Genomic DNA, 26,952 nt, shown 5'->3' on the forward strand with positions numbered 1-26,952 from the left:
CACCGCATATCCCTGCAGCAATATGGCCTTAGTTGCTAATGCTCCTAAAAACCAAATAACAACAATGATGTGTAGTAAGCACCGGTCATTGTGATCATGTTTGTGAATTGAATTTTAATTCTATTAAACGGCAATTCTAATTAGCGAAAATAGGAGGAATATTATCCACAAGCTATAAAAGTAAAGATATATTAAGCATAAATTTACCCTTTATTACCTTACCAATTAAAAAAATTAATGATATGTGAAATTCGGAAGAATATGTGATAATCAGAATAATTAATACGTACTGTAATATGTACATATTAACTAGTTGACATTTTTGTTCACTGACATTTGTAGGTGGGGATTAAAATTTAAAACAGTAAAAAGATAAGCAATCAATAACAAAAAACACAGCAAATACAAATTGCAAGTAACACAAATACGCACAAGTGAGAATGGAGTAACTAGTTACGAAGATTTAAAAATAGGAATGAAGAGAAGGTTCTGAAAATTATTATTATTATTTTTTTATATGATTGAAGATTCCATAGCAGTGCAAACATTTTACCATAATAACCCACAGAATTCCAGCTGTCGGTATTATCACAAATTCAATAAGATCGAGTTTACTATCAGTTTATGCTAGATTTCACTAACAGAAAAGCCCAATAAACAGGTGACTGCTAATTTTTTATTTATTTTTTTTTGTTTTATGGTTGTGACCTCGAGAAATCCGATCGAACTACGTGGTACGGTTGGAGACAATCATAGGGTAATCTTCAGTGCTGTGGTCTCCTGCCCCGATTAAACGACATGTTGTTCCAATTAAGCGAATTAACCCTGGCTATTTTCTCGATTCGGTTCAGTTTTTTTAAGATTTGCCCCAAATAAACGAAAACCACTGTATATACTGTACAATATTTTCATTTCCGTTAATATTGCTTTTCTCTTAGTTTATCTTACAAATAAAAAATTGTTTAAAAATTTATTCCTGTTACTGTATTTGTTAGACAAGGCTTTTTGTTTTTATTTTATTTTATTAATTTATTTTTGATATTATTATTTATTATTAGATATACAGCATGTACCAAAAAAAAGGTAAAATTTTGATGCTTTTGGGGGACCTTGTTACTACAAACCTCATTATTACAAAACATGAAAATTTAGGTCCCTTGAACTTTGTATTAACGAGATTCCACTGTATATTTATAATAAATACTGCTTATCAGAATTAAGATCACTTTAAGCAGTGTTTATTTTATTTTTTGTCATCCTTTTATTTTTATTAAAATGTGTACCAGAAATGTGTTTTAAATAAGTGCATTTTTTTTATTATTATATTGAAAAATTGTTTAATTTTTCAATTAAACAATTTGGCCGTGACGATTTTGTATGTAACAGTAGTTGGCTGGATCAATTTAAAAACTGACATAACATTGTTTATGTAAAAATTAGTGGAGAATCTCGATCTGCAGATCTAATAATAGCATGGAATGGATTGACAGTGTTTGGGCTGAAATCAGGAAAGATTTCATTAACGAAGCCATCTACAATGCCGATGAAACAGAATGTTTTTATAATTTGGCGCCTGACGATACATTTAATTTCAAAGGGGATAAGTGTGTTGGTGGAAAAAATCATCAGACTCACTTGACAGTGCTCATATGTACAAATATGACTCACTGTTATAACAAGTATAATACACTGATATACTGTGGAAATTTTGGTAACTATGCAAACATTCTTAATTGCCTGGGTAGTCAAAAACCCAATTCTTGGGATAGACAAAAATGAAAAGGGCGACTTAGCTTTTATGACCACCGACATTGGATTAGTGGCCAGTTTGACCTTGTCCTTTTGGGGATGGGGCTATACAATAGTGCACTGGTGTTCCACTTGTTGCATTGCCCTATTTATAGATTGTCTTGTATTCACTGAATCATTTATTTTGGGACTTCTAAGAATACTGGAAACAAGACAAAAACTTTGTATGCATTTCAAGACTGCCAAGAACTTTGTATGCAGATCGCTCTACTGTCATTTTAAAGTAAAATCAATCAGAAACATGTCTACCAACAAAAGAAAGTCTCTCGATTCGTGTAAAGGTTAATTATTCGTGAGTTAGAATGTGGTGCAAAAAATGTTGGTGGGTAAAAAGTTTTTCTTTGTCCTCTTCAACTGTATCGACATTGTGGAAGAATAAAAATGTTTACATATTGGCACTGGAAAAGAACATGCATAACTGGGGCGGGGGCAGATTTACAAAGTGCAAGGTTACAATTGTTGAAGCATTGTTTCAATGGTTCACTACACAAAAGTGCTGGATTTTCAATAGACTGTCTGACCTTGAAGGCTCAAGTAGAAAAAATTTGCTAAACAATTTGGACGCAATGATTTTTTGTATCTAACAACAGTTGGCTGGATCGATTTAAACACTGACATAACATTGTTTGTTTATGCAAAAATTAGTGAAGAATCTTGATCTGCAGAGCCAATCATGGCAAATTGAATGGATTGACAGTGTTTGGGCAGAAATCAGGAAAGATTTCACTGACGAAGACATCTACAATGCTGATGAAACAGGACTTTTTTTTATAATCTGACACCTGACAATACATTTAATTCAAAGGGGATAAATGTGTTGGTGGAAAAAAATCAGACTCGCTTGACAGTGCTTGCATGCATAAATATGACAGGAACTGATAAAAATATTTATTGAAAAATCATTAAAACCTGTTTCCAAAATGTAAGGAAACTTCCTGTGGTTTACACTGTGAACAAGAAAGCTTGGATGACTTTGGATATTTTTTGGCAATACAGCAGGCCCCCGTTATAACACGGTTCGCTTTACGCTGATTCGCTATAATGCTGTTCTTATATTATAACCCGTATCTGACTATAACGCTGTCACAGATCACTATAACGCTCTTTTACAGATTACATTTTTGACATATTAATGAAATCGTTTCATTTGATGGAGTTGATAGCTTGAAAATGAACAGCAAAACAGCATTAAAACATTTCCCACGCTCAGTAAAATTTTCTCGCTCGCTAATTTAGTTTCAGTACAGTGACTTGTTACGTAGTTCCGCGATCAACATTTTAAAAAATGATCAAGTATATTGCTTGTAATATTTGCATTATATGCATTTATCCGAAGTCTAGTCATCACTCAGTAGAGTATTAGACATTGTGTGTAATGGAAAGTTTACTTGAACATTGTATCGTAATTAATTCAACCAACGCAGTTACATTTTTGAAGAGCTAATAATGACTGATAGGAATGAAAAAGCGACAACGTCTGGGTGCAGTACGAAGACTATAAATGTAAGAAAAAGACTGAATTTGAAAAGTAAATTAGACGTTTTGAAGCGAATCGATTCCGGTCAACGACAAACGGATGTGTGCCATAATTTAGGACTTACAACTTTAACTGTAAGAACAATTATAAAAAAAATAAAGAATTCATTTTTGCAGCGGGAAAGATAGCTGTTCCACTGCAAGCAACTAGGACTAGGCCAGCTATTAGGATTGAAATGGAAAGACTTTAATTTTATTGAAGATAATATTCCAATGCAGAATTCAGTTAAGTTAAATATTAAAAAAAGAGAGAGAAAGAGATTAGCCAATATGACGATCTGAAGAAAACTCGCCTAAAAAAAAAAAAAAAATGTGGAACCATTTAAAACTGGTAAGGGCTGGTTGAATAGATTTAAAATCCAGGGAGAAGCCGCAAGTGCAGATCAAGGAGCCGAAACTTTCAAAAAAGAACTTTTGTTAAAATTATTGAAGAGGGGTATTATGTGTTATACTTCTCAACAAGTTTTAACATAGCTGAAGCGGGACTTTTGTGGAAACGAAGCCTAAAAGAAGTTTCATATTGAAAGAAGAAAAAAACATGCCAGGTTTCAAAGCGGTTAAGGATCGGTTGACTTTATTGTTGGTTGTAATGCTGCGGGGGATTTACAGTTAATACCCCTTTTAGTTTATTTGGAAGAGGGCCAAAGTTCAACTCAAAATCCACACATTTTTCATGATTAAATTCATCAATTAAATTAAATTCATTATTTTAATTGGAATTTTAAATTTACTTTTGATACGCAAGTAGTTACCACATAATTATACGTATGCAATGCAGAATATTTTATATGTGCAAATATTCGAATATTAAATATTTTGACCGACATTTGTGCATCTTTTCATTATTGATTATTATTCATTAGGAAATATCCTATGGCACTGACCGCAGCTCATAAATACATATGTTACCTTATGGGAAAGCGGCGCTCGCTTAGCGCGGATTCACTTAGCGCTCTGTTTTTCCGGAACGAATGATCAGCATTAAGCGGGGGTCACCTGTACATAAATGATTGGAATAAGGAGCTATTCAAAAAGAAGAAAATATTTTATTGTTAGTTGATAACTGTCCTTCACATCCCCAGATTCAAAATTTGTGCATCATTAAGCTAGTGTTTCTGTCCCGATGCAACATCAATTTTGCAACCGATGGACATGGTGTAATTAAGAGCTTGAAAGGATTGTATAAAAGCTTTATAGTTCTACATCTAATTAGTCAAAGAGAACAGAAACCTTAACGAGTCTATATTGATATTGGATGCTATAAATTTATTGAATGATGCATGGAACGTTACTTCGACAACCATATCGAAATGAAATTTCAATTGTAGATGAAGGTGATGGAAACTAAGAAAACTTTACATTATCCAAATGGTTGCTACATAACAATGTTGTAGGTTTTAATAATATCAATGAATTTGTACAAGTCGATGACCACTTGTTAACTAGTGGTCTTCCTACAGAGTGGCATTGTCAGATGCTTGCTCAACAAAGACTATAAAGATTATTGTGATGATATGATGACAACTGAAAATGAATCAAAATCAGTGCTGACGATCTCCCATGTTCAAGGTGCAATGAACACAGTCAATTTTTTTGACGGAACTGAGTCAAGTAATGACTTTTAACACTGTGTTAAGGGGAAACATTGAGAAATATCAATGTGAAATCTTTAAAACAAATATCAATTTTAAGATTCATAAATAAAGACTAATTGAAATAGTGTTTATTAAGTATATTGTAGTTTATACAAGCATGTTAATACAAATAATGTAGGTATACACTTATATTTTTTCTCTAATATTTCTTTTGTTTTTCGAGTATCTTTTTATCAAGTTATTGAGAATTAAAAAAAAAAAAGAGGTAGATTTAACTCGTCACTGATATGAAGTGTTCATTGTCTAATGATCCCAAGGGTTTCCCCTATCTCCACTATCACTGATATAGTGAGTAATGGTTATAACAAGGAAATTTTGTCAATCCTTTGATGCTTGTTATAACCAAGTTCGACTGTAATTTTCTTGTTATACAGTTAGGACTGTAATTTTGTCAAATTATGGACCTTGAATATAAGGAACTTATCTACCACAGCAAAACAAAGATGGCTTACTTTATTTACAGCTGTTTGTTGGATGCTTCAATTATATGAGCCTTTAAAATCTTATTTTTTAAGACAAGATAGTACCCTAGTAATTCTGTTTTTTAGGATTATTTTGGAGAATGTTATTTATGGGGAGTACATTCCCTGATGTCAACCTTCCATAGTAACATCAAAGAAATAGAAAAGAAACAATTCTGTTTACAAGTAATTGATATTTTGGAAAAGTGCTTTTCTAATGCAGGAAAGAATTGAAAATAAGTTTATTCCTATAAAAGTAAGGGAAATTTTAAACAAAGGAGTAGATAGGGGTTTAAATGTTGAATCTGAACAGTTTCTTCACACTGTTTTTTTATGAGGCTATTTCAAAATATTTGGAATCGTGGATAAAACCTTTTTGATATTTTAGATGGATGCATTTTAAGAAAAGTGTTGAGTTGGGATAAAATTGTCCTCATTAACTTTTTAAAACAAAAGGGTGTTGATATTGCTGATTCGAAATTTTTTGATCAATGGTGCAATTTCAAATCATTCATTGAAAGTAATAATTTCTGTAATGGTACTGAAAGATTGGCTCGTTACTTTTTTAATGAATGTCAAAATATTGAATAATTTTCAGAATTGTTAAAGGTTTCAATGTTTGTTTGTTTTTTTTTTGCTTTAGCAGGATATAATACTAATGTTGAGTGTTTATTTTCATTCATCAGTGCACAGTGGAAGAAGGAAAGAAATCGACTGAATGTAGATTTAGTTAAAGGAATGCTATTGATGCAACATAATTTTAGTTAGCAGTTTCACGAATATCTTTTGACGAAGACATATCTAAATTTAATTGGAAAAATCTGATAAATATATAATACAATTGAAATAATAAATTTTGTATAATATCTTTTTTTTTTTTTAATTATTTGAAATAAATTTGTTTACCTCTGCCTGTAGTTATCAGAATATCTCAAAATACTTGGACACTGATGTCCAACAATTCTACAGCTTGAAATGTAAAAAAGCTTTATGAATTCATTGTGTTCATCTCTGCTTCAGCTAACAAAAGTACAGCAGGCCCTCATTATAACACTGTTCTTATATTATAACCCGTATCTGGCTATAACAGCACAAATCACTATAATGCTCTTTTATAGATTGCCCTTTTGTCAAATTTAACGAAATCGTTTCATTTGATGGAGTCTAGCTTGAAAATGAATAGCAAAACAGCATTAAAACGTTTCCCACGCTCAGTGAAATTTTCGTGCAAGCTAATTTAATTGCAGTACAGTGACTTGTTACATATTCAGAGATCAACATTTTAAAAAATGATCAAGTATATTGCTTGTAATATTTGTGTTATATGCATTTATCCGAAGTGTGATCACTAAGTACAGTATTAGACATTGTGCATAATGGACAATTTACTCGAATTGTATCATAATTAATGCAAACAAATGCAGTTGCATTTTCGAAGAGTTAATAATGGCAGATAAGAATGAAAAAGCAACAACGTTTGGACACAGTATGAAGACTATAAATGTAAGAAAAAGACTGAATTTGAAAATTAAATTAGACATTTTGAAGCAAATCGATTCTGGTCAACGACAAGCAGATGTGTGCCATAATTTAGGACTGGCAAGTTTAACTGTAAGAGCAATTTTAAAAAATAAAGAATTAATTTTAGCAGCAGGAAAGACAGCTGTTCTGCTGCAACTAATTTTATTGAAGATAATATCCAATGCAGAATTCAGTTAAGTTAAACATTATAATAAAAAGAGAGATATTAGCCTATATGATGATCTGAAGAAAACTCACCTAAAAAAATATATGTGGAACCATTTAAAGCTAGTTAAGGGCTGGTTGAACAGATTTAAAATCCAGGGAGAAGCCGCAAGTGCAGATCGAGGAGCCGAAACTTTAAAAAAAGAACTTGTTAAAATTACATGTTACACTTCTCAACAAGTGTTTAACATAGATGAAGCAGGACTTTTTTTGGAAACGAATGCCTAAAAGAAGTTTCATATTGAAAGAAGAAAAAACATGCCAGCTTTCAAAGCGGCGAAGGATCGGTTGACTTTATTGTTGAGTGGTAACACTGCAGGTGATTTAAAATTAAAACCCCTTTTAGTTTACCAGGAAGAGGGCCAAAGTACAACCTTAAATCAACACATTTTTCATGATTAAATTCCTAAATTAAATTAATTAAATTCATGATTTTAATTGGAATTTTAAGTTTAATTTTGATACGTAAGTAGTTACCACAAAATTATATACGTATGTAATGCAGAATATTATATATGTACAAATATTTGAATATTAAATATTTTGACTGACATTTGTGCATCTTTTCACTACTGTTTATTATTGATTAGGAAGTATCCTATGGCACCACCTGCAGCTCGCAAATACATGTTACGTTATGGGAATGCGGCACTCGCTTAATGTGGGTGCCACACTAAGTGGGGTCACCTGTAGTACATTTGTGTAAAAGATTTGATTAGTTGTGCTAATTGATTGGGTTGCAAACTAGACAAAGGTTGAAAAAACACATGGAGTTTTAAATGTTATTTATAACATTTAAAACTTCTGTCATGCACTTTTTTAAATGTACAAGTAGTAAAAAAAAACATTTTTAATAGTTTATATCTAAGGATGCTACTGTAAAAGAGTGACTTATTGTAGCCTGGTTGTAGTCAGCTGTAGTTCCCAAGCTTATGTTATTGTTTATATTTGCATTTTCCGTTTAAATTTTATAAGTCATGCAATGTCAAATTTATTTCCAACATCCAACTCCTGAGAGACTGTCATAATAGTTTATTTCTTTGATTTCCCATTACAAAATTGCTGGGTTCTACTGTGGAAAGACTTTTTCTATCTAGATGCCCATGTGTTGCATTCTTTATGGTGTGCTGCCATGATTTTTCCCACCATTGAAATTTGACTTTCTTTTCTGTCATGCACTCCTGTTTTTTAAAGTAACTGGGTAGGTGTAGTGATATCTAACTACAACTGTAATTTCCCTATTGCTGATTTTATAGTGCTCTTGATTTTTTATGGAAACCCCAAGCACAAAAGGTACTAGAACCTATAGTACTTAGTGCTGTGCATGGGTTGAAGGTTGAGCTTTTGCTATTTAAATTTTTTTTTAGAGTTAGTACACATATCCAAAAATGTGTACTAACTTCTCCCACTATCCACTTAGCCAGTACCTGCAGTAATGTTACCCAGCAGCACAAGTAAATCCTGCTATCAAGATTATAAATAATTCCTTAGATTCTTGTCCACCAAACCGCCTGTTAACGAAATTAAGAAAACCACAATGTTTTACCCATAAACAAGTCAATAAGTTCATGTGGCTTAGGTGATCTTTTGTAATGTTGATATTGCAAAGACAGCTGGTAAGTGCTTACTTGTTATTTACTTATATAAAATTAACCTTAAAACAAAATGTTTTCAATTATATCCGAGTTCGATTTACAAAAAAATTATAAACTTAATCTTAGTAGAATTTTAAGAATTACATAATAATAAAACTTAGTTACTGTCTTTGCAGTCACTGAAGAAAATACCACAAATTGTTTGATTCCATTATGTACATATTTACAAATCAGAAATAAACATCCAGTGCATGTTAGTTCTTTATCTTCAAATAACAGAAGACATTTGTTTACATTAGACTTGAATTTCTGTAGATTATAATTTTCAGGAAGTATGTGTGAAGGAATGTTGTTCTAGATAGTGAAATTGAAGGGATAAATGAGGAAGAAAAGTTGGTTTTGTAAGTTGGACAGCAAAAGGAATGCTGACTGACTGGTTGCAGCACATATTTGGACTGGTTTGGAAGAGAGGGAGAATTACATAAGCTAATTCAAAAGAATATAATCAGTATATAACGAAATCAATCATTCCCTTGAAAAAATTTGTAATAAAGAAATATGACCTTTTCAACAATGATAAATACTGTAAATTCAGAAATATAGTAAAGGATGGGAATGAATAAATTTTCTAATATTTTAAAACAATTTATTAGTACACTTAAGAATCATGTCATAAAATATTTGGTTATTTTTTGTTGTACACTGGATTCTACTGTACACCATTCATAAAAATGTTTGCATTTTGTTTAAACTTTAAACATCAGATATTTTCTGTTACATCTTATTCCCACTGAAGGCCTCGATGCAACGTTTCAAATGCTGCCAGAGGTGCAAACAATGCGTACCCAGGTCTCTCAATCAGTTCGTTACATGGAAATTTTCTTCATTATAGGGAAACTCTTTTCAATGTAATGACCAGGGGGAAATCAAAAAGAGTTCGCTACATAGAAAATTTTGCAAATGGAAGTTAGTTAGAGAGGTCCGACTGTATATAGAAAAGACATGCAGCAGAATAGCTATTAGTAATGGCCACATGGTGCAAGGAAACCTATTGCTTATGCTGCACCAATAAAAAAAAAATAACCTATGCATTTCCCTCCTCCCTTAGGTAGTTATCCAGCTGACCTTTGAATTTCCCTAGACTGTCAGCCTCTACCACCCATGTAGGTAACTTATTCCACTAATTTATAACTCTCTGGCCAAAATAAAACTTCCTGCAATCTAGTTAAACCCCTGCCGTAAGTTGAAATTATGGCCCCTAGTTGTAGAATCATTTATAACCATAAATTCCATCCTTATTCAATTTGCTTATGCCTCTCAGAGCCTTAAACACCTCGATCAAGCCTCCTTTAAGGTGCCTAGTTTCCAAGCTCTGAAAACCCACATATTCGAAGTCTTTCCTCATATGGATGCCCTTTTGCCGATCTCACAAGGCGAGTTACCCGTCTACCCATCTTTGGACACTTTCAAGAAGAACAATTAAGGCATTTGGATACTGCACTTAAAGGCCAATGCCTTTAAGTGCGGTATCCATACTTACAGGTATTGTAGGTATCCATATTACAATAGCCTTATATAATGGGATTACGACGTCCTTATCTCTACTAGTGATTGTTTGATAAATCGTCGATAGCACACCATGGGCTGTTCTTGCAACCAGTCTACAATGCTCGGAGAACTTCATATCTGACTGTATCGTAATACCCAAGTCCCTTTCCTCCATTACCAGCTTTAGTTCAACTTTGCCAGTGTATAAGTTATTTTGGGGTTACAGTTTCCCAAGTGCAATACCTTACACTTTGCCGGATTAAAGCATAGCTGCCATTTTTCTGACCATTTCTGAAGTCTAGGTCATTCTGAAGAAACTCTGCTTGGCGGAAATCATTAACTACCCTACCAATCTTTACATTAACTGAAAATTTAGACATTACACCCTCTACCCCTTCATCAATGTCATTTATGAAAATAAAAAACAATGGTCCTAATACTGATTGTTGGGGAACCCCACTTCTTACATCAACCCAATATGAGGAATAACCATTTATCACAACACTGCCTCCTGCCCTGAAGCCACCATGTTATCCATCGAAGCATTTTCCCTGTGATTCCAACCTGTTCCATCTTATAAAGTAACCGCTCATGTGGGACTGAGTTGAATGCTTTGCTGAAATCCAAATAAGCAACGTCGAAATAAATTATTTTCTAAGTCCAGTTCTTGAGTGACCCTGTCAAAATAGCTAACTAGATTAGTTAAACATGATTTTCCCTTTACAAAACCATGCTGAGTGTCCTTCAGAATTCCATTTCTAAGTGATCCTGAATTCCACCCTTGATCATAGTCTCCATAATTTTCCCTACTACTGAAGTTAGACTAACCGGCCGGTAATTTCCCACTTCACTTTTAGAACTGCCCTTATGTATTGGAGATACATTGCCACTTTTCTAATCCAACAGAATCCCTCCTGAGTCCGGCAATGCTCTCATAATTAGCCTCAATGGTTAAATGCACTCACTTGCTGTCTCCCTTAAGATTAAAGGGTATATGCCACCAACCCCAGGAGCCTTACTGGCCTATAGGCTCAATTTTTTTCAACTTCACTGCCAGAATTTCTCATTGATGTGAAGGGATTTTCTTCTGTAAATATCGATGCAAAGTAACTGAATTCATCTGCAACTATCCCACGTCCCACGTTATGATGTATTTTGACAGGGTCACTCGAGTTGAACTTGGGGAATAATTTTGACATTGTTTATTTGGATTTCAGCAAAGCATTTGACTCGCTCCCATGTGAGCAGTTACTTTATCTTTATAAGTTGGAACAGGTTTAAAATTGCAGAGAACATCCTTAGATGGATAGCTGGATGGCTTCATCACAGGAGGCAGAGGGTTGTGATAAATGGTAATTCCTCAGATTGGGTTGATGTAAGAAGTGGGATTCCCCAAGGATCGGTATTAGGACCACTCTTTTCGATTTTCATAAATGATATTGATGAAACAATAGAGGGTGTGATGCCTAAATTTGCAGATTATGTAAAGATTGGTAGAGTAGTTAATGACTTTATAGATGGTCAGAAAAATAGTAGCTATGCTTTAATCCAGCAAAGTGTGAGGTATTACACTTGGGGAACAGTAACCCCAAAATAACTAAATAACACACCCAAATCCCTTTCCTCCCCAAAAGTGGAGGAAATGTGTTTGGGTGTGTTGCGATATGGTCAGACGTGAAGTTCTCCGAGCATTGTAGACTGGTTGCAAGGAAGGCCCATGGTCTATCAATGATTTATCGAACAATTGCTAGTAGAAATAAGGATATCATAATCCCATTATATAAGGCTATTGTTAGACCACACTTGGAATACTGTGTTCAAGTATGGAGGCTGCACTTAAAGACATTGAGTTCTTGAAAGGGTCCAAAGATGGGTAACTCGACTGAGTTCGGCAAAAGGGTAGAGTAGTTAATGAGGTTCCATATGAGGAAACACTTCGAATGTGTGGGTTGCAGAGCTTGGAAACTAGGCACTTTACTTTAGAGGAGACTTGATTGAGGTGTTTTAAGGCCCTGAGAGGCATAAGTAAAATGAATGAGGATGGAATTTTCATTATAAATGATTCTAGAAGTAGGGGCCATAAATTCAAGTTACAGGGTGAGATGTTTTAGCCAGTGAGTTATAAATTACTTGAATAAGTTACCTACATGGGTGGTAGAAGCTGACAGTTTGGAGAAATTCAAAGGTCAGCTGGATAATTACCTACAGCAGGAGGGAAGTGCATAGGTTGTTTATTTCCTTTTCTCTTATTAATTATTATTTATTTTTTTTGCTTGTGCAGCATAAGCTTCCTTGCATCCTGTGGTCATTGCTAATACCAATACTAGAAACAGAATGTCTGTGAAACAGTGTGGGGAGACCATGATAAGACAGGTCATTAATTAACCTGACAATGCTGTTTCGAATAGTCTAAAAGCTTGAGAGAGGCTTTAGGAGTACCAAAACATCTATCAGGCCCTTAAACTCCATGGTAGGGCATAGCACAGTTTCTTCTTACTGTGAAAGAACTTATCTGTAAAGATTACAAAGGTTTCATTCAGTTCATAAACCTCATTTGAGTTATCAGTGAACTCCTTGCATTTATTAAAGGGGCCAGTCTGATTTGCTTTTTTATTTGTATTTACAGCACATGCATGTAAAATACCTTGTCCTCTTCCTTTTCTCTTGATTAGTGAGTTCTCATACTGATCCTTTGCCAGCTTAACCACTTTCGTTGTGCAAATTAAAGCATATATATACAAGCAACCGCCATATAATACAGTACTTCTACAATATAGTTTTCACTCTAATGCGATTGCTAAATTGTGGCAATCCTCTCACAGCACGATACTTATATAACACAGAATTGCAGCATAGCATGGTATTTTTGAGCTTGTGTGGGGAAACCCTGCTATTATGTTGGGTGTAATTTTTCAATTTCCATTCTTTTTTGTGAATCCCCCACTGTTGACTCACTAGTAGTTATGCAAAAATTGTTGGGAAATCCCAGTGTTCTTGTGCTTATTTGAGACCATAAAAAATTTACTTCAAAGCATGCAGTTAGTGACTTAAGATTTTTATAAGGTTACTTTTGTTTTTATTTGGGTTGTTTATAAATTTTTCCTGGTATGTATTACTAAACTTTGTTCTTAAGAACCGTATTGGAATAATTTCTTTGTTGTGAATTAAATTCCAGCCATAAATTATGCCCAAGTAAAAAAGCACCACTCAAAAGAAACTTTATTTCTCTAGAATCCAAGATTCAAATTTTGGAACATCTTAAAAAAAAGGAAAGTATCATACTTTGCAAAAAGATTGAATTTAAATGAAGCAACAGTCTGGACCATAAAGAAAAATGAACAGAATTAAACTGCTATTGCTGCAAGATCTTTCATTTCTGCAAATATTGGCACTCAGGAACGAGCTGTCATGATTGAGAAAATGGGAAAAGATTGACCGATAGCAGTAAGAAGTGGATCCCATTAGACAGCAATGTAACTAAACAAAAGGCACTAAAAATTTATAACCATTTAAAAGAAAATGGAAAATCTTCTGTTAATTCAGAGTTTGTTATAAAGGTTGGTTTCAGAAATTTAAAAACTTCTCATTATATAACATAAGAATTCAAAAGGAAAGTCCCTCAGCTGATAATGAAGCTGCCAAGAAGTATGCAGAGGAATTCCAAAAAGTTATTGAAGGGCATGGACACACACCACAAAGTTTTTAATACTGATGAGATGGTTTTTGATAAAAAAAAAAATGCCCAACAGAATCTTTTTAAAAAAAAAAAAAAGAGAGAACGGCACCATGTTTTAAGGCATCAAAAGATTGTGTAACATTACTTATGTGCAGTATGCATCAGGATATTACATGATAAAACATGTGCTAGTTTATAGATCCTCTAATCCTCATGCAAGGAAATGTATAAATAAAAACATGTTACCAGTATATTAGAAAGCACAGATAAATTCTGAAGTTCCAATTTTACACTAAGAAGCATACGGGAAGGCATAAACTTGGCCGAGCAATTTGAACCCTATTTTTTAAATGCAGATCCTTTGGCTGAAAGGCAAGTTCAAAAGGTTCAAACTTCAAAAATGCTTAGCTCTATGCTATGAAATTTAAAAGATCTATCAAGCAAAAGCAGACAAACCCACATTACTGATTTTTTAAATAGAACAGAAGATGCACAAAATCTAAATGCTGAAGAAAGTTAAAGGTGAAGATATTCTGCAACAAAGAAAACATCCTTGTTTGGTTGTGCTTAGCAGCAATGAAGAGAAAAAATTTAAATGAACATGCATTATCTGATTATGTATCACAGTTTGTAAGACATTTGTTCATTTATTACTATTTTAAATAAAAAAATTAAGTTTAGGATAGTTACAAAAAAAAAATGATGTATTTTTGTTAGCTTTTGGAACATAACACATCGCCCCTTTTTGTACTGGTTCTTAGTCCTGTATAATACGGTTTCACGCTACACGAGATTTTATAGGAACCTAACTACCATGTTATACGACGGTTACCTGTATATTATTTTAACTACATCAGAGTTCATTGCTTATAAAGTTATTCCTTAATTTGCCTGTTCTCTCTATCCTTCCTAGTGGATAGTAGCCATCAAATTTAAGAAAGGAAAAAAACTTACTCGAGTAAATAATACAAAGGTCTTTGATATAACAGAAGAGGAGAATAAGTAGTATGTACTGGGACTTAAGAATAGGTTTGAGCTTCTGCAGACTGCTCAGGACCAAGATATCGACGAGGAATATTACAACTTTCTGAAACTGATAAAGCCCAAGAAACCTATAGGTAAAAAGAGATGAAAAGAAGAAAAAATTAGTCAAACACTTGTCATGATGAACCGAAGACAAGTGAAGAGCAAGAAAAACAGACAAGAAAATTGAGTATACTGAGTTATGCAAAGCTATTAGAAAGTGACTCAGAGGACATAAGAAAATTTAACACAAGAAAAGTAGAACAAGCATTAAGGGAAAACAAAGGATTTAGATCAGCAGTAATACAGGAAGACAAATGATACTGAAACTGAAGAATATCGATGGTGTACTTATAAATAGCAGAAGACTATTATAAAGAGTTATACAAGGAGCGAGGGAATGATGCCAGCAGTGGGGAAGATTGATCGCAAATTAGTAACATGTACAACATACCTGATATCATTCCTGATGAGGTAGAACATGTGTCGAAGAATCAGAAAGCCCCAGGGGAAGATGAAGTTACTGTAGATTTGTTAAAATTGGGAGGAAGAGACATGATGCAAAAACTGGCAAGACTTCACAAAATGCATTAGAAAAGGTGACACCTAAGGAGTGAAATGATGCAATCATAGTTTTGCTGCATAAGAAAGGAGATAAATCAGAAATTGGAAATTATAGGCCAATTAGGTTGTTATCCCACATCTACAAGTTGTTTATAAGGGTCATTACTAACAGAGTAGAAAGAATACTTGATGAGAATCAACCGAAAGAGCAAGCTTGCTTTAGGACAGGATTCTCAACTATGGATCACCTTCACGTAATATCACAGCTAATGGAGAAAGCAAATGAATATAAAACGCCATACAAATAAGGCAATGTTTCGGGCACTGGAAAGACATGGCATAGATACTCCATATATTATGATTTTGAAGAAAATATATGAGAATGCTACCTATTTTATTAGACTGGACAAAGACAGTAGTAAATTTTAAATTGAGAAAGGAGTTCGACAAGGAGACAGTATCTCCGAAGTTGTTTACTGCTGCCATTGAAGAAGCTTTCAGAAGATTAGACTGGTCGCAGAAAGGAGTCAATATGAATGGAGAGTACCTAAACCATTTACGATTTGCAGATGACATTTGTGGTCGTAAGCCACGATCTCAAACAATTAGATGAAAATCTTAATCATTTATGCAGAGTTAGTAAGGATTTTGGACTAAAGATGAATATGGCTAAAACAAAAGTAATGATGAAAAAGTGTGCCACAGAAAGGAATATAATGATTGAAGGAGCAGTAATTGAAAAGGTGGAGTCATTGGCTGGAAGTCAAGAGAAGAATAAATTTAGGACTGATAGCATTCAGGAAATATAGTCACATACTGAGGAGCAATATCCCAATTTGTCTGAAACGTAAAATAATGAACCAATGTATACTCCCCACCATGACTTATGGAAGTGAAACTTGGGCATTCACCAAAAGAATGGAAGAGAAGCTGAGAACTACACAGCAAAGAATGGAATGAATTATATTGGGAATCAGACTGTTAGATAAGAAGAGAAACACATGGATTAGGCAGAAAACTCAAGTAAAGGACATTCTTATCAAAACTAAAGAACTAAAATGGTGTTGGGTAGGACACAGCTCGAAGACATGATGACAGATGGACTAAGAAAATAACAGAATGGTACCCAACCTGGAAGACAACAATGGAGATGGACAGATGAAATTCATGAGTTTGTGAGTGGTAAATGGATAGCCATGGCACAAAACAGAAGGAACTGGAAAGTTGCTGGAGAGGCCTTCATCCTGCAGTGGATTGAAAATGGCTGATGATGATGACACCCATTAATGGTTCCTATACTGTTGTTACTTACATTCCTTTCAGATAACTGGGTATGATAGTATGAACCAGAGCTACAATGCAAGTAAAAAATTAACAGGAAAAAGGAAATCTTTTTTTTTTGTTAAATTAATTTTTTACTTAATTTATTAATTGTTTGTTCATTTGATTGTTAATTATTTCTTACTGTAATGTAAGATTTTCGTTTATTTTTTTTTAATGAAAACCCAAACACGAGAAGTATTAGAACCTATAGTACTTAGGACCATGCTTGGGTTGGAGGTTGAGAAGATGAAAGAAGATATTTGTTGACATTAGACTAACTTCTGTAGACTAATTTTCAGGAAAGACATAGGAAGGTTGTTCCAGAAAATGGCAGTTGAATGAATAAACAAGGAAGATGAAAAGTTGGTTCTGTGAGTTTGAAGTTGGATAGTAAATGGATGTTAGCTGGTGGCAGCATGTGTTCCGACTGTTTTGAAAGAGAGAGCGGGAATTATAGTAGCCAATTCAGAAGAACAGTGCCCATGGGAGTATCTGTAGAAAAGGCATGCAGCAGAAACAGTACGTCTATGAGACAGCAAGTGGAGAGACTCTGTTAGAGAGGAGTCAATAATTAACCTAACTGCCATCTTCTGAATGGAATTTAGAAGCCTGAGAGAGGGTTTGGGGGCACTGCCCCAGATGTGGAAACGATATTCCATGGTAGGGCAGATTTGCGAATTGTACAGAGTGAATAGCTGTTTGGAAGAAAATTAATGCCGAGAGCTAAAGAAAACCAAGTTTTTATTTATTTATGCAAAAGAAGCAATATTTGTAATATGCTTGTAATATACTCTGACTTCTAATCCAAGAGAGATTATAAGTCAGAGTAATCCCAAAAAGAGATATATCATTTTGCCTAAAATTGGACTGTCACCAAAGATAAGCATAGGAGCAGAAGAATCCTTTTTGCAAGATATAAGACAAGACTGAGTTTTAGAAGGATTGAAATCAACTAAGTTGTCTTTGCCCTACTGGGGCAAAGACAATTTACCTGGAGGTCAGCATTTAAGGAATTGGTAGCGGATATTCGAGAAGTTGAAGTTGATTGAGCAGGGCAAGGTTTCTAAAAATGGAAAGTGGAATGTAATGTGCTATCATCGGCAAAACTGTGGGTAGCATTTCCAATCACTGGAAGAAGGTCATTAATACACAAGAGGAAAATAGTGGGGGAAAGAACTGAAACTTGGGAGACATAGGCTTTAGTTGAAGTTAGAAGACAGAGAGCCATCTGCCATCACACTCAGTAAGCGATCAGAGAGAAAACTGGATAACCAATTACAAAAAACAGTTGGCAAACCATAAGATGGGAGCTTGTTTAGAAGACCTTTATGCCAAACATGATTGAAAGCGCTTGAGATGTCAAGAGCAACTGCTTATGTTTCACCAAACTTTTCCATTGAATTTGTCCATAAATGGATAATGTTAGCCAGAATATCACCAGTGGATTGACACTGACTAAATCCATACTGGTGATTGTTGATCAGATAGAAGGTTTCTAGATAGTTTAAGAGTTGGTGGTTAATTGATTTCTCCATTACTTTAGAAGGAGTAGAAGTAATTGCAATGGGAGGGATTTGTAACCCTTTTTTTAAGTACTGGCTGGATATGAGCAAATTTCCAAGCAGAAGGACAAATCTTTGGAATAAGAAAGTGAAAAAAGGCAGCAAAGAACAGGAGTAAGTTCAGGAGCACATGTTTTGAGAACAAGTGGAGAAATACCATCAGGAACTGGAGCTTTTTTAGCATCAAGATTCGTCAAAATCCTTCTGAAATCCTTTTGTTGGAAGACAGGAGGCATTGAATGGAGAATGGTGGGAGGTGTTTAGTACTCTTGTATTAATAATACAAGATCATTAATACATGAGTTGGAAGAAAAATGGGATGTTAGCAGGTCAGTTTTATCCTTGGCTGAAATGACAACAGAATCATCTGGTTGTGGCAGTTGTGGCCAATAGCTTTGGCAAGAGACCAGAATGCTCAGCTACCATTAGGATAAGTAGCAAATTTTCTACATTTAGCCCCTTCAAAATCTAGTTTGGACTGATTAATAACTGCTTTACAGTTGTTGTGAAGCAGCTTTGGTGTAGGCAGAAAATGAAACTGAAGAATTGGAAACAAGTCAATTACGATATGCAACATTCTTCTCTTGAACAGCCTTAGCACAAGTATTGGAAAACCAAGGTTTAGATAAAGGACGAGATTTTAAAGTGGAGTGTGGAATAAAGGATTCCATTCCTACAAGAATAATTTCACTGACATGATCTGAGCAAACGTTGACATCAGAAGTTTTGAAACAGTAATCCAACCAAGGAAAAGAAAAAATCTCATAGGTCATCCCATTTTGCATTCTTGTAATGCCAAACAATACGAGGTCAGAATAGCCATGAGATAAAGGCTCCATTGGAGACGAGACAATCACCAAGTTGTGATCTGAGGTACCTAAAGGACCACTCTCTTCGACCGTGTACTTAGAAGGATTGTTTGTGAGAAAAAGATCAAGCGTGTTGGCTGTATGGTTGGGATTGTCTGGTATTCTTTTAGGTAAATGAAAAATTTGCGCAAGGTCATTAGAAATTGCAAAAGCCTCAGCATCTCGACCACCTGGGTCGGTGACTAGAAAACGGAAGCCAGCTGGAGTTGTGAACATTAATCACCCAGGAAAATTACCTCGCTGTTAGGAAAGTTGGACTGGAGAAAGTCAAGTTGCAAAGAGAGGAAGTCAAAGAGCTCCAAATAATTAGTGGAGTTGGGAGAACCATAGAGACAACAGATGAATTTGACAGAATGAGGTAGAGAGATTTTAAACCAGAGGAGATTCCAAATTACCAAGTCTCTGACGGGGAATATTGGAACGAACATATGCACAAGTACCACCTTTAAGGCAAAGGGAATTGTACGGCAAATAATTTGGGCAACTGAGATAAGCAGTAGTTGAATCAACCGATAACTGAGATTCTGTCAGAAAAGGTACGTGAGGTTTGGAAGACTGCAAGTGAAAATGGACATCGTCAAGTTTAGAATTGAGACCATGTTTATTTGTGAAATGAACTAGGAAGTGTTTGGGAGGTTTATATATTTTTGCAGATAAGCTTACTCCATTAGTGTCACAATTCATTGTGTATGAAGTAATGAAATTTTTGAATAAGGTGTATATATGGTAAGAATATATACAGATCCTTGACATAATGTGGCCTTGACAATGACCCCCGCATACACATACTCAGACTCCCTCCAGTCACTGTCTGTCAGGGTAGAAGTAGCAAAATTATACACTGGCTGATCCGGATGCCTCCTAAAGAGTTACCAATAGGTTTGGTCTGATGTGCTAACTAACTGCCGGACTGCGAACACCGTTTTAGTGCTGTACCCTCGAAATGTAAGGAAGATTGGATCTCGCAATGATGTTCATAACTTCAAAAGTCATCAGTCGTACTGCATGACGGAAGAGATGGGGAAGGGTTCACTGGAACTTAACTCTGTAGACCAAACATGGGTTCCACCACTTCACACCTCTAATAAGCAGAGTGGTGGTATTGTACCGGTTTATGAGTCCTCTACCATCTAGTATTGCCCGGTAACAAAGGGGTGACATTACTCCACGTGGTATGGGTGCCACACCTCGACCCCTGCTTGCATTGGTTCATGTGAAATATATTTACACATGTAGACCTTCATGTGTAAATGAAGTGCCCAGTGTCAATCAACACTGGGCACAAGAAGCACAAAAAAATGCTGAGATGAGCTATCATGGTATACATGAAGAGAATACTAATGTGTTTTTTTTTCATAAAGGCTGACATAATGTCTCACAACCATGCCAACTTATTTTTTGTACTGTGTAGTGGCATAAAAGTTAAAAAGGGAGTACACAATTGAGGCAATCAAAATGAAGATATGCTAGCAGCTCCTTTGGCTCATCCCCTCCCTCTTCTGTAATGCTGAATAAGGTAAGTGACGTCACCACACATAATGATGCCACTCTCGGTGAACTGGCAAAGAACTTCAAGCTTTTGTCTGGGGTCACTGATAGCTACACTCAAACAGAATCACAAGCTTCAGTCAGCTGTTCTTTGCTGTTGTAATACAGAGAAACTGGAAACTGCACTCAGGAACTAGCTCTCTAAGATGCCAGCTGGAACACCAGCAACGAAAGTCCTTGAACCTACTACAGTCTCTTGCCCCTGAACACCAAGCTCTCCTGTCCTGTCTCACAGGAATACTCACCTTCTTCACTATGCCCAGAAGTGGAAATATCTGCTCCCTCGAAAGACCTATAGTGCCAGGCTACAATCTGCAAAACATGGCTCCAAGATTGCCAACATGAATGAATCCCAGCAAGGAGAGATGCCCGATGAAAGCACCCCTTTGCCAACTGCATTCCAGAAACAGAAGGACCACATTCATTGACAAGAGTGGTTAATACGAGCCTCAGAATAAGAAATCAACATGCCACTCTAATATTTTCATTACCTGGCTGGATCTGTTGATAAAAGCTAAACAGAGGCACTATTGAAGGAACTTGGCATACTTGGGAAGCCTTTTAAAATCAATACTTAGCATCCTTCTTATGCCTTCTTCAGGATTTAGATTGAGGGGCCCAATTACTAAAATATCTCAATGCTGAAAACTAGCCCAAAGGCCTGTTGTTGATGCCATACTATGAAGACTAGTGGCCCAGAATGCATTGAGCCCAAACCCCACTTCACAACAATATGCAATAGCAACAGCATAGCTACCTGACTTCTCTAGAGGAGTCTGTCATATCTCAAAAGTGCTATGGGCCTTCTGGGATGTGAAACTTTACCTCTGCAAATCGTATAATAAAGAAACAGGAAGATTTCTCTTATACTACTTCAGCTCAATCATTGGTTATGGTATTGAAGTCTGGCCTGCAGCTCCTTTCTCCAGCCTGAAGATGTTTTGTGGCCTAAAATTCTAGGTCCTGAAGTGGGCAAAAATTGGGCTTGTCTTCCCTGTATGACATCAAGGTCACAGGTCTAAAAATTTAAGCTATAGCACAGCACTTGGCATATGTGCAGAAGCTCACAATGGCACTCAATCTGTGCTCTCCAGTTCACCACTTCAACATCTGGTAATTTGTGTACTGGAAAATTTCGGGTAGAGCTTGCAGAAACACTCTTGTGCTCTGCCAAACCCGCAGAATTCCACAACCTTCAAGCAGCACTTTCCCAAAAGCATCATTGGCTCACTGAGCTCCGCCGATACTGATTTTGATTTGTGGTCCAGTAATTAAACTAGCAGAGGAAAAACGAGGAAATCCATATTCACATGCCATCAGCATTTCTGCAACGGTCATTAGAACTAATGACATAATACTGACTCCAAGTGAAAGGTATCCAGACTGGCTCAACCTGGTTGAAATGCAATTATCTGTAACTGAAAACTGTTTAGGTTAATTTTAATTCAGAAAAGCAATGAATTTTCTGTGATGTGTTATATGGATGTTATGTTTTAAGTAAATATGTCCCAAATTAGATTCCTTTGGATGCTTGTAATGGGAATTATATGCTTGTAAAATTGTGAATAAAAAAATTTATTATCAAACTTGTTTAAGTACTATTTAGAGCAGTATTGTTTTTATCTGTGGTTATCAGTAGTAATGTGATAAAGCTAATGTACACTATAAGTGGACAGAAATCATGGGGTATCTAGCATTAGTAGAGGCATATGATGCATGAAAGCAAGCTTATGGAGCATCGGCAAAAAAAAAAAAAAAAAAACCAATACCATTTCACCTCTCCGTTCGTTCAAAATACCTGTCCAGCTGAGTCTTAAATTTATTTAGGCAACCAACTTTCTGCTCATCTATCCTACGTCTGTCTTTCCTCAATTTGAATTTCTGCCCTCTCAGGTGATTATTCTGAGCAAGAGGAAGAATCCCATCAGCATTGAGCATGCTCAAACCATTCAAGATCAACTTGCCAGTGCCTAGTCTCTAGACACTAATTTGCAAAACTTAAGCCTTTCTTCGTATGAGCAACCCTTTGTTCCATTCACTAATCTTGTTGCCCTTCTCTGTACTAGTTCCAGCAGCTCTACATCCTTCTTGAAATGAGGCCTCCAGACCTGTATACAGTACTCAAGTTGTGGCCTGACCATTGCCTTAAACAAGGAAATAATCACCTTATCCCTGCTAGAAAAATTCCTGTATATCATTGACAAGACACCATGAACTACTCTTGCAGTCCATCTGCACTGCTCAGAAAACTTCATATCTGCCTGCACAATTACCCCCAGATCCTTTTTCATTCTCTACAATCTTGCGTGTAGTACCACAGAGTTGATACGTTACTCTGGGGTTACTGTTTCCCATATGTAATACTTTACATTTGTCAGTGTTAAACTTCATTTGCCACCTCTCAGCCCATCTGCTCAACCATTCCAGATCCTGTTGCAGCCAGCATACTCTCAGTAGTGTCCTTAAACCTGCAAACTTGGACATTAAGCTTGATATAACATCATCAATATCATTTATAATACAGAAAACAATGGACCCAAAACTGAACCCTGAGGGACTCCACTAATAACATTAGTACACAATGAGCAGTGTCCATTGATTACTACTGTCTTCTCCCCCTCAACCATCCCTTTATCCATAGCAGCAATTAGCCTCCAATGCCAGACTGCTCCAATTTGTTCAGCAGTCTTCCATGTGCAACAGTATCAAAAGCCTTTCTAAGATCCAAATATATAATATCAAAGTTATTCCCTGATTCCAGTTCTTTTGCGACTGCATCGTAGTATCCAGTCAAATTGGTCAGGCAAGACTTTTCCCTTAACAAAACCATGCTGTGTCCTAGCTATAACTGAGGTTTTGTCCAGATGATCCTGCAGTGCCTCCATTAATTTTCCTGGAACAGAAGTTAAACTCATGTCTATAATTACTTGTGTCAGCCTTTGATCCTCCTTTGTGAATTGGGGTAACATTTGTACATCTCCAGTCTATGGGTATCTGAGTCCAAAGTCCTTCGTTGGACTCCCCTGAGTCCAAAGAAGCCCACATAATTATGGCTAACAGTTTGCTTACTTCCTTTGCTGCCTCTTTTAATATAACTGCATCCAAGTGCCTTTTTTATGTTCATCCTCAACAATTTCTTTTCCACTTTCCTCTCAGTTATTACAAAGTCATTTAGCTCATTGCCAGAGTTTAATTCAGGGATGGGAATTCCTCTGGCATTCCCCTCCCTGAATAACTCCTCATGTGTGAATGTAAATGCAGAATACTCATTTAGTTTGTTAGCCACCTGAGCAGGATCATCAACAGTTGAACCATCAATATCCAGTGGACCAATCTGATTCATCCCTTTCTTTCTAGAGTTTACATAGGTAAAGAACCCTTCTGTTTTTCCTTGCATCCTTTGCCAAGGATTTCTCATAATCTGCCTAATCTCCTTTGTGACTTGGTTACAGACCAGCTTATATCTATCATTGGCTTCCATGTCACCCATTAATTTATATGTATCCCATGCATTTTTCTTCTCTGCCATATGTCTCATTAGTTCATCTGACATCCATTTAGGCCTAAACCTTGAATAATATTTCTTTGTTGGTAGGTAAAGCCTAGTAGTCTTCTAAGATAAGTTCTTTGAATGCTTCCCATTTTGAATTTGTTGTTGTTGGTAACATCATCAGTTGGTCTCACTGCATAGAATTTAAATACTGTCTCAGACCATCGTAGTCGCCTTTACAAAAGCAAAAACCCTTCCCTTTACCCCTGATGGTAGTTACCTCTTTGAGTAAATCCCACTTCAGCACACTGATCACTGCCACCTAGTGGTTCCTTTATCTGCAGATTCTTAATGCATGAAGAATCACTACTGATAATCAGATCAAGAGTATTACTCCCTCTAGTTGCCTCCCAAACGTGCTGATGTAGAAAACAATCATCCAATAAATCCACAAAAGCCTTGCTAGTGTGTGAGTGACCACCTCGCAAATTCCAATCAATATCTGGGAAACTTAAAATCCCCCATTATAAGACTGATTTACTGACCCACTCTACTTTGTACAGTTTCTTATTATACTCATCATTCATTAGGCCTATAGCACACTCCTACTCTCGGTTTTGATCTCCCAATGCTTACGTCACACCAAACTGACTTGACACTGCACTGTCCAATGATGTTGACTGGCTTCACTTCCTTGGATTTTGTGTTTCTTAACTAATACCATAACCTCTCCTCCCTTCCTATCTTTTCTGTACACATTGTACTCCCCAAATTCTAGTTCTGCATTCCTTATATCTGTGTGACACCATGTCTCTGATATCCCAACAATATCTGCCTTTGATGCTTTGAGCAATACCTGAAATTCATCAAATTTATTTACCAAACTCCTAGCATTGGTGTACACGCAAGTATACATGCACCTGTTCCTATTGTTAGCTACCCTAACACAATCTGTGTTTACTTGGACTGCAATGACTCCCAGCAGTCTCTGAAATATCCTGCATCTTGTTTTCCAGGCTGCTGCTCATTCCAATAGAAGCAGTGCAAGAATCACTTTCAACTTTGCCAGTGGCTACTTTTAATCTATTAGTCCTTGTATCCCCCCCCCCCCCAAGCTAGCAGTTTTCCGACCTGCCTCGATAACATCAGCAATATTCTTGCACTCTTTCTATTTAAGTGTATCCCATCCCTGTAGAAGCAGTCTCTCCTGTTAACAAGTACAGACCAGGCTGAAAAAAATTCTACCCCTTGAGCCTTGCAAAATCTTTCCCAGGCCGAATTGATCGACAAGGCTGTCATCATATACCCCTTCCTATCGTATCTGGGCAGAATTGCAGACACTTTCAAATTCAACCTGAATTGATAGCTTTTTTTTTTAAACACTGACCTGTACTTGTTAAGTAATTCCGCCGATCTCCTACTCTTAATATCATTAGTGCCGACGTGTACAACAATATCACCTTTTGTTTCCTTAAAAGATGATATCTGCTCTACAACATCAGCAACCTTTGCCCCTGGCAGACATACCCTGGTCCTGTTCCACCTATCTTTTTACATGCCATGTTCCTCGTTTGCCTGACAATAGAATTACCAGCAACTACTAGTTCCTGTGGGACCAGCACATTCTGCCTTGGAGGTTGCCGCTCTGTTGCATGATGATCAAGTGCAAGCTCTGGCGTTGATTTGGTTAGCGGAGAGCTTGATAGGCCCCTCAATTTAGATCCTTCGAGGGCATCCACCCTGTCCTTCAAGCTCTCATATAGGCCCATAATAACGCTGAGTTGTCACCTGATTTTGTTACATCGCACACACACAAAGACATCCCCCATGGCAATATCACGTCCCATACCTGATTGCTCCACAAACATCAAGCAGGCAGTGCATTTTAAAAGGCTGTGATTCAAAGGCCAACTGCCCCCCTCAGTTCTTCTCTGAGCCACAGCACTCCCATTAGCTTGAGCCTTTTGCTTTGCTCTGGTCTGAGTCATGATTCAATTTCAGTACAAAATTATAACCCTAAACTTGTATCCCAACACAGTTATAACACTGTCTATATATATTTTTCAGTATAGAGTTATTATCTGAGTTCTGTTTTATATAACTTCCGTATCAAGTTATGTATCAATTAATTATGTTACATTGTAAAGTCTAAGTTGTTATATGTATTTAATTAAAAAGTACAATTTAATTGACAATGAAGTTTAACAAGATTAATAGATTTTACTGATACATTGATAATATACTATACTAAGCTAATGCCCTCTAGTTCGTGATATAACGTATCGTATAACAATGGCGGCAAGTTACAAACAGCAAATCTACGGACACTTAAGTATTAATTAGCTTCCAAAATCTCGCTGTCTCAATTCAGAATAAACAAAGGATCTTGACTAGGTCTATAAACTACTTATAGAAAATAATTTAATATAACAATTGGTCAATAAAGCGGTTAAATATGGCTAAAAAAAAACTTCTCGTTCAGCAGAGCTGCAAAACTTGTAACACGTGGTGGGGGGGGGGGGGGAGTTCAAGAGGGACCTGAAATAT

The 26,952-nt window shown here is 36.0% G+C and overlaps 1 protein-coding gene across 1 annotated transcript in view; it reads left to right on the forward strand.

Annotated features, from left to right (window-relative positions):
- His2Av (Histone H2A variant) overlaps positions 1-26,952 on the forward strand; it is a 55,050-nt gene that overhangs the window by 12,372 nt on the left and 15,726 nt on the right. The gene's annotated exons all lie outside the window — the stretch shown is intronic.

This window comes from Mastigoproctus giganteus, chromosome 7 (assembly GCF_048544385.1).
Source record: "Mastigoproctus giganteus isolate SK-2022 chromosome 7, ASM4854438v1, whole genome shotgun sequence".
NCBI lineage: Eukaryota > Metazoa > Arthropoda > Arachnida > Uropygi > Thelyphonidae > Mastigoproctus > Mastigoproctus giganteus.